The sequence below is a fragment of the Oncorhynchus masou genome, chromosome 4 (assembly GCF_036934945.1).
Source record: "Oncorhynchus masou masou isolate Uvic2021 chromosome 4, UVic_Omas_1.1, whole genome shotgun sequence".
NCBI lineage: Eukaryota > Metazoa > Chordata > Actinopteri > Salmoniformes > Salmonidae > Oncorhynchus > Oncorhynchus masou.
In genome coordinates, this window is record NC_088215.1 from 13,375,728 (window position 1) to 13,384,539 (window position 8,812).

Here is an 8,812-nt window from a genome sequence, read left to right on the forward strand (position 1 = left end):
GACCACCATACTGTTTGTGTTTAAAGAGAACTGTTATCTGTACCCATTGCTACAATGACCACCATACTGTTTGTGTTTAAAGAGAACTGTTATCTGTACCCATTGCTACAATGACCACCATACTGTTTGTGTTTAAAGAGAACTGTTATCTGTACCCATTGCTACCACCATACTGTTTGTGTTTAAAGAGAACTGTTATCTGTACCCATTGCTACAATGACCACCATACTGTTTGTGTTTAAAGAGAACTGTTATCTGTACCCATTGTTACAATGACCACCATACTATTTGTGTTTAAAGAGAACTGTTATCTGTACCCATTGTTACAATGACCACCATACTGTTTGTGTTTAAAGAGAACTGTTAAGATGACCACCATACTGTTTGTGTTTAACTGTTATCTGTACCCATTGCTACAATGATCACCATACTGTTTGTGTTTAAAGAGAACTGTTATCTGTACCCATTGCTACAATGACCACCATACTGTTTGTGTTTAAAGAGAACTGTTCTGTAAAAGTTATTCACAATTGATTGCAGTATTGGAATTAATTCATAACCTGGACTTTTACTAAATACCCAATATATATACTGTATAAATAACCAATATAAATGTATATATTATCAAATACCCAATATATTCCCTGAGTGTACAAAACACAAGGAACTCTTGCTTTTTCCATGACATATACTGACCAGGTGAATCCATTTGAAAGCTATAATCCCTTATTGATATCACTTGTTAAATCCACTTCAATCAGTGTAGATGAAGGGGAGGAGACAGGTTAAATAAGGATTTTTTTTAAGCCTTGAAACATGGATTGTGTTTGTGTGACATTCAGGTTTTTCACTCTCAACAGTTTCCCCACGTGTATCAAGAATGGTCCAGCACCCAAAACTTCACACAACTGTGGGAAGCATTGGTGTCAACATGGGCTAGAATCCCTGTTGAACGTTTTTGAATTTAGGCTTTTCTGAGAGCAAAAGGGGGAGCAACTCAATATTAGGATGGTGTTCCTAATTTTTTGTACACTCAGTGTGTGTATATATACACCTTGATAAAATACTCAATATATAGTGTATATAACCCTGGCTGAAGGGTATAGTAGGCTACATTGGTTTTAGCAGTGTACTCACCTATAAAACAAATCATGGCTTTAATTTGAGAGTCTGAGACCACATATAAAATCCAATATGACTTTATATTGAAAGATATTCGATCAGAGAGGACCTTAAAGTGATTTCCCATTGCAGATCATTGATATTGCCTGATTCCTGCAAGACACTCAGCAGGATAAGGATACCCTGTACTTAAAATTCACATGGTTTACATAAACATATATTTTTTTAAATATATAACATTTTTTGTTCTTTTGTCTCTGTAGTCCAGCACTTTGGATTTGAAGTGATACAATGTTACACAAAGTCATTCAGAAACACATGAAGTTCAAGTATGTTACCCTTGTTGTTTCAGGCTTAAAATAGCATTAGCTTGGATCCCTAGCAGACAACTGTAGCTGTTGGTAGGCGCTACTGTTACCACTAGCAGGCTATACTCCAGTGGGGACAAAACACAGAGAGGCTTTGGTGGCAGACCACATATGTTGTGAGGCTTTTATTTGTACTGCTCTGAAGTGGTAGCTACAGACTTCAGTATTTCCTTATTTACTGTTATACAGGTATCAATAGTATCATAGTTGGGACACAGGATAACAACGAAATAAAGCAGACTGCTTGCCCAAGTGTCCCTCCTGTGTATTACAACCATTCAAAAGGGAGGATGATAAAATGGATATTGTAGAGACATAAAGAGAGGGAAACAATAAAAGCTATGGCAAGAGAGAGAGAAAGAGAGAGAGAGAGAGGAATAGAGTCTTCCTTTAGAACATACAATGGAGAGACAGGAGTTAAAATTCACTTTATGCTTGCTTCCCCAGACTAACTCTGTTAGCAAATCTCCTATCATCAAGCCACATCTATTTCCCTCCACTAAATTAAAGATGCTTACACAATATGTTTGGTAATGGCCGATGTTTAAGCAGGTTATTATCATTAAAATATAAATGGGAATAAAAAGAGAAGGAGAAGGGGATGGTAAAGTTAATGTGGCGTGGCCCGGTTTTACAACCACTCGCAGTCTTTTTCATAAAAATGATTCTCGATTATTCTAATTAGACAGTGTGTTAATTGAGTGTGGGTGCTGGTGTATAATGTGTCATTATTAGTCTTGATCAACGTCAACCCCTCACGAGCGTGACACCATTCACCCTAACCGAGTGAGAAAAAGAGGGAGAGAGTGACAGAAAGAGAAAGGGGAGAGAAAAAGAGTGTTTGTGTGTGTGAGAGAGACATATATATATATATATAGAAAGAGAGGTAGGTGAACTCCACCCTCAACGTCCTATCTAACATCATTACTTAGTCATCGCGTTCTACCTAGTGTGCTAACATTCAGGAAATGCCAACTTAGATCGATGTTACAAGGTATCCCACTTTGCCTCAAAAAGCAGGTGGTAAAGGTCAAGACTCTGTACCCAGGGGGAGAATGCTGCATAACCCACCTACTTCAATCTACCTACTGCACTGCACCATGCAGTCCAACCACTTCAATGCAAAACTGGTCTGAGATCAGCTGTTAGAGAGCCAGAGATAATGTCACTTTATCCTGAGATACCCCCCCATGGGAAAGGGGTTTAATAGAATGAATATGAAACCAAATCACATTTAACTCTCTTTTATAAAATGTAATTAAAACCCACACACTGACACTCTCTCTCTAACACACACAGACACACAGACTTGTGTCTTGGTGCTCTGTCGACACCCTTGTACTACAGAATGGGATCAGTGGCCAAGCGTACTATTACACTCAAGTCAAACAGTCTTAACGTATCCTGTAATGTTTCCTGTAACAATGGTACAGGAAACATAAGGAGACCATTTGTTTGATGATTGGCTGCCTTTAAAGAATTTCATAAAATGGTTAACTCCGAGCCAGACTTGAGTCTCAAGGTTTTTAGTGACTTCTGTGGTCTTAGATGTTGCTCTGTTCCAACAGCAGGTGCTATAATGTTATTGTAATTGACCTTGAATGTGTTGCAATTAGAGGTCGACTGATTATGATTTTTCAATGCCGATACCGATTATTGGAGGACCAAAAAAGTCGATACCGATTAATCGGCCGTTTTTAAAAAATGTACTTGTAATAATGACAATTACAACAATACTGAATGAACACTTATTTTAACTTAATATAATACATCAATAAAATCAATTTAGCCTCAAGTAAATAATGAAACATGTTCAATTTGGTTTAAATAATGCAAAAACAAAGTGTTGGAGAAGAAAGTAAAAGTGCAATATGTGCTATGTAAGAAAGCTAACGTTTCAGTTCCTTGCTCAGAACATGAGAACATACGAAAGCTGGTGGTTCCTTTCAACATGAGTCTTCAATATTCCCAGGTAAGAAGTTTTAGGGTGTAGTTATTATAGGAATTATAGGACTATTTCCCTCTATACCATTTGTATTTCATTAACCTTTGACTATTGGATGTTCTTATAGGCACTTTAGTATTGCCAGTGTAACAGTATAGCTTCCGTCCCTCTCCTCGCTCCTCCCTGGGCTCGAACCAGAAACACAACGACAACAGCCACCATCGAAGCAGCGTTACCCATGCAGAGCAAGGGGAACAACTACTAGAAGGCTCAGAGTGAGTGACGTTTGAAACGCTATTAGCGTGCGCTAACTAGCCAGCCATTTCACTTCAGCTACACCAGCCTCATCTCGGGAGTTGATAGTCTTGATGTCATAAACAGTGCAATGCTTGACGCACAACGAAGAGCTGCTGGCAAAACGCAAAGAAAGTGCTGAATAAATGTTTACGCGCCTGCTTCTGCCTACCACCGCTCAGTCAGATACTTAGATACGTGTATGCTTGTATGCTCAGTCAGATTATATGCAACGCAGGACACGCTAGATAATATCTAGTAATATCATCAACCAAGTGTAGTTAGTTATCTTGTGATTATGATTGATTGTTTTTTATAAGATAAGTTTAATGCTAGCTAGCAACTTACCTTGGCTTACTGCATTCGCATAACAGTCTCCTTGTGGAGTGTAACGAGAGAGAGGCAGGTCGTTATTGCGTTGGATAAGTTAACTGTAAATTTGCAAGAATTGGATCCCCCGAGCTGACAAGGTGAAAATCTGTCGTTCTGCCCCTGAACAAGGCAGTTAACCCACTGTTCCTAGGCCGTCATTGAAAATACGAATGTGTTCTTAACTGACTTGCCTAGTTAAATAAAGGTATATAAAAAAATAAAATTAAAATCGGCAAATCAGCGCCCAAAAATACCCAAATTAATCGCCCATTCCGATTAATCGGTTGACCTCTAGTTATAATGCAGGCATCAATGCAGCATCAATGCAGGCATACTGGGTTAATGTGTTTCTATCAAACGCTGATAAGCCAACTGTCGTTATATTAAACTATCTTCATCGGTCGGTCTTGGAGAGCAGGTATAACAAGGAGTTTCATGACCTTGGCCGACCAGGGAAAGTTCACTAAGGTAAAACGAGGACCCTATGTATAATTCCATCACCTTTCACAGGTTTCTCTCGAACCAGTCCATAAAAGAAATAATGAATGACATGCATGTAGTCGATCTTGATAAAGCGACCAAACAATATGCTGAACACAAACATACAGCTCGGCGCTAGCCTGAAAAGGTTGGGCCAAGTGCCCCATCCGGAATCCCGGCCAAGACGTTAGCTCTGGGGGGCAAGTCAAGATGAATCCTCTGTCTAGTCGTGGCGTCTTGCCACCAAGCTTCACTACTTCCACCGCGGAGAGGAAACAAGGGCTGGGGGGAAAAACACAAATTAAACAAAGAGGGGAGGGGATGGAGGGGTTAAAAGAGGAATAGTGCATTATTTATGACACCCCATCCTATCCTCCTCTCTTCCATTCTTCCTCCAAAGCAGTTAGTTCGTTCCACAGCGGTAGGTAGCAAAATAGTGCCACTTTATATCCATTAGCATCACTAAATGGATGGGAAGACATCCAAGGGGTGAGACGAGACACAGACAGGGCTAGGAACAAGCCCCTGTGTACCTCCTAAATCATGTTCCAGGCCTCTGCATGGATGCCAGAGCTGTGTTTAGCTATGCCAACCAACTACGCCACCCTCTCCTCACTGTTGGTGGGTGCAGTACAACGATATTCTTCCAGACGAGTGGATGTTGACTAAGGAAGTTCATTTCAATTAGGTTCAATTAATTTAAGTTTAGTTCAGTTCATTTCAGTTCATTTTAGTATAATTCAGTTCATTTCAGTTCAGTTAATTTCAGTTTAGTTCATTTCAGTTCATTTTAGTATAATTCAGTTAATTTCAGTTCAGTTAATTTCAGTTAATTTCAAATAAAATGTGGCTTATTTCGAGGAAAAGAATCCATTTGAACCAGGATAATCTTTCATTCAGGTTGAGGAGCCATGTGCATGAGTCTACTAAATGCACTGATATTGTTGAATAAATAAAATGTCTCCCATGATGGTCTGTAAAGTATGCCTTATGGCATAAATATTGCAGCAGACAGTTACTTACTAATTGTGTATGGAAGACTCCAACGTGTACAGTACATTACTGTAGCCTTACAAAGTGGGCCTCTTACACTACTTAGTGTGTGTGTGTGTGTGTGTGTGTGTGTGTGTGTGTGTGTGTGTGTGTGTGTGTGTGTGTGTGTGTCTATTAGCTCTCTGAAAGAATTGTAGGCATTTCAAAAGACCAGCCAGATATATAATGAACTCTTTCTCTGAGGTCCCTTTACATTAAAGACCACTCACAGAGACCCCCTCCGCATCTTATGCAAATCCATATTTAGATTTTCCCCACTGGACGTATGCAGAACAAAGAGAAAAAATAACATCAAGAGAAAAGAATTGCCATTGATCACGCAAAGGCTGGCAGATTTTCCTGCAATAATGACAAATATGTAGATATTTACTAACAGCGAAGTGCATTACTGGAAGTATCAACTTAAAAAGCGAGTTGATGGATGAAACAAATTATCAATGTTGAAAATTCCTTAGGAAAGGGTCATTTATGATAATAACGACCAACATGAGACACAATAATGACGGACATTTTGGATCCACACTGCTAGGAAGAATGAACCCTGCCATTATATTAATAAACACCACTGAGAATGAGAGACTCAACACTCGATCTCTCTCCCTCCGCACAGGGAGTCTAGGCTAGGCTAGCATGCACCCAGGGCTCAAGCACACAGAAAGAAAGAAAGAAAGAAAGAAAGAAAGAAAGAAAGAAAGAAAGAAAGAAAGAAAGAAAGAAAGAAAGAAAGAAAGAAAGAAAGAAAGAAAGAAAGAAAGAAAGAAAGAAAGGCAGGCAGGCAGGCAGGTCTACATGCCTCAGAGGACACAACCTGTCTTGGGGAACATAACATAACACCACTACTACCCAGGTCATCCTAGAGGGAATAGTGGTAAAACACACCACAGCACAGCTCAGGCAGCACAAGCAGAGCAGGGCATTCTGGGAGAGGTAGGGAATTGAAGAGAAAAGGAGGGAAAAGCAATGGTGGCACGATGACAAGTGAGTGAATGCATGGGTGAGGCCAGATGAGACTCAGTCACCTGTTCAGACATACGTGAGGGCTTAATTCATCACCCATTCAATCAGGAGCTAAAACGCAATGAAGATAAAGTAGTCCAGTACTAGTGTCTGAGAGCTGGAGAAAACATGCTTGAGTAGGCAGTCAATCCCCCTTGCCTGGCCATAAGAAAGAAATCTCAAAATGGATGCCAGTTTCCGTCCTCAATATCATTTTTCAAGATTTACAGCTAAGGGGAAATGGAAGGAGGCAGGGAGAAAGGCTGAGGTAGACAGTAAAGGCACAAGTTTATGCAGCGTGTCATAATAACTTCAACCAAGAGGATTTAAACTGTTAGATTAGTTGTTTTCCTCCTTCATCCAAATGAAATCGAGCAAAAAGAAGCAGCCACAACAACAAGTTAACATGTAAGAATGATAAAAGGGCCCAGTGGCTTTGCATGGTTGTGGAAATGACTTTTTATTCATTTTGCTTCACTATCCTGTTTCAAATGAAGGCCTCTATCCCATTTTGGAGATGAAATAATTTCAGTGTAATTTCAGTATTCAGAATACAATTGGGATGAAATGTTCTGGCTGCCTAATCTATAGCTTTTGTAAAGGTATTGTGAAGGTAGAAGTGAAAAGAACTAGCCAGCAATGCTGATGACCATATATAGGCTTTCCTTCTCAAGGAAATGCCATTACAAGTAAAGCGTTCGAATAATGTATAGCCCCGAAAAAAAAGTACACCTCTCTCCAGTCAATTCAATTGGATGAATGGTTTCAGATCCGAAGCAGGTATAAATTATGTAGCCTATTACCAAACATGTCTATTGCAAAACAAAATACATTTTAATCATTAAAATGTTTTGCAGTCGTTTTAATTACATATAAAAACACTAAAACTAATATTGGAATTCACCTGTCAGAGTAGACTAGCCTACGCGCAACCTACAGTGAGTGGTTTTCAACCAAAGCAATGCTGCTATCGGTATGGCACGGGCACGGATTCTGCAGCAAGCAAGCATCTCTTGGTGCGCAATACCAATGCCAGTCCAACGTGGTCCCGAATGCTTTATTCTGGAGGTTGTGAACCCCAATATTTTGAGTATGTGCCTTGCTGTGCCCAACTGAACTAATGCACCTGTTACAGTGGACGAAGACCTCGCAAAAACAAACGCATTTTCCGTGCACAACACAGTTTGGACAGCAGGATATGGTAAGCCCTTGCATTGCTTCACGAAACGTAGTGCTTTAGTCATAATATAAAACCACACACATTTGGTGAATAATCATCACTTACGCTGCTGTTTTGTCCCAAACAGAAAACCACTGCATGGTTGTGTCCCCTGTCAAGACGAAAGTAGTGCTGGTTAGTTTGGGATCATCTCCTTTTCTGGCTGAGGCTTCTCCTCTCGAAGTCCCTCTCCTCTCGTCCGTGTTCCACTTGAATTCGGACCGACCCAATCTTTCCATCCAGTAACGGACCAGGACTCCTCTCATTCGAGTTTACTCCTTCCAAATCGTGGCCACCGGTCCTCAGACTCGCTAAACTCGTCAGGTTCGTGGCCGCTTCGCTCTCTCGTTTTCACGAGATCGAGGTTGAATCTTCCAGGGCGACTTTTACGGTAACTCCATCGTCAGTGATCCTCGGCTCATCCTCGTAAACACCTGCATGTTGGGTGTCGCTTAGTAGGCTACTCCAGTATTTAGTTAGTACTCCAGCCGGACCTGTTCCAGAGCTTTGGCTGCCTGGCTCGGACCCAGCTGCGCGTGTACCGGTATCCAGTTGTAATTCGTTCAGGTGTAACTGGACCAGCGACGGTCACAATGCGCAAATTAAACCAACCTTGGCATTTAGCTGGGTATGAGCGGAGATCAGAAACCAGGTACAGAGTTAAGTGCAAGCAGGGGCGTCAGATGGGCATGTCCATCTCAGATTAAGACCAACATTTTAAAAGTAGACTACAAAAAAGTAATCATTTACTTACATCTCAATCTCTATTAAAACGCCACCGCTGTTTGGAGTTTCGGAACGGTTGGTTTTAGGACCAAGCAGATCATCGCTCTGAGTGAAGCTACCACCCTGTGCGCCTTTATCTCAGAGAGCAGAGACAGTGCCAGACAGTTTGCTTAACCAGACAGCCGTTTAGGCAAGGCGCCTATTGTTTTGAATGTGATGTTGGCATTTGAACTCAGC

The 8,812-nt window shown here is 40.7% G+C and overlaps 1 pseudogene; it reads right to left on the minus strand.

Moving 5' to 3' along the window:
• Window positions 1–8,506, minus strand: part of LOC135520755 (VPS10 domain-containing receptor SorCS1-like) — a 120,805-nt pseudogene extending 112,299 nt beyond the window's left edge.
• Between the last annotated feature and the right edge of the window lie 306 nt (window positions 8,507–8,812).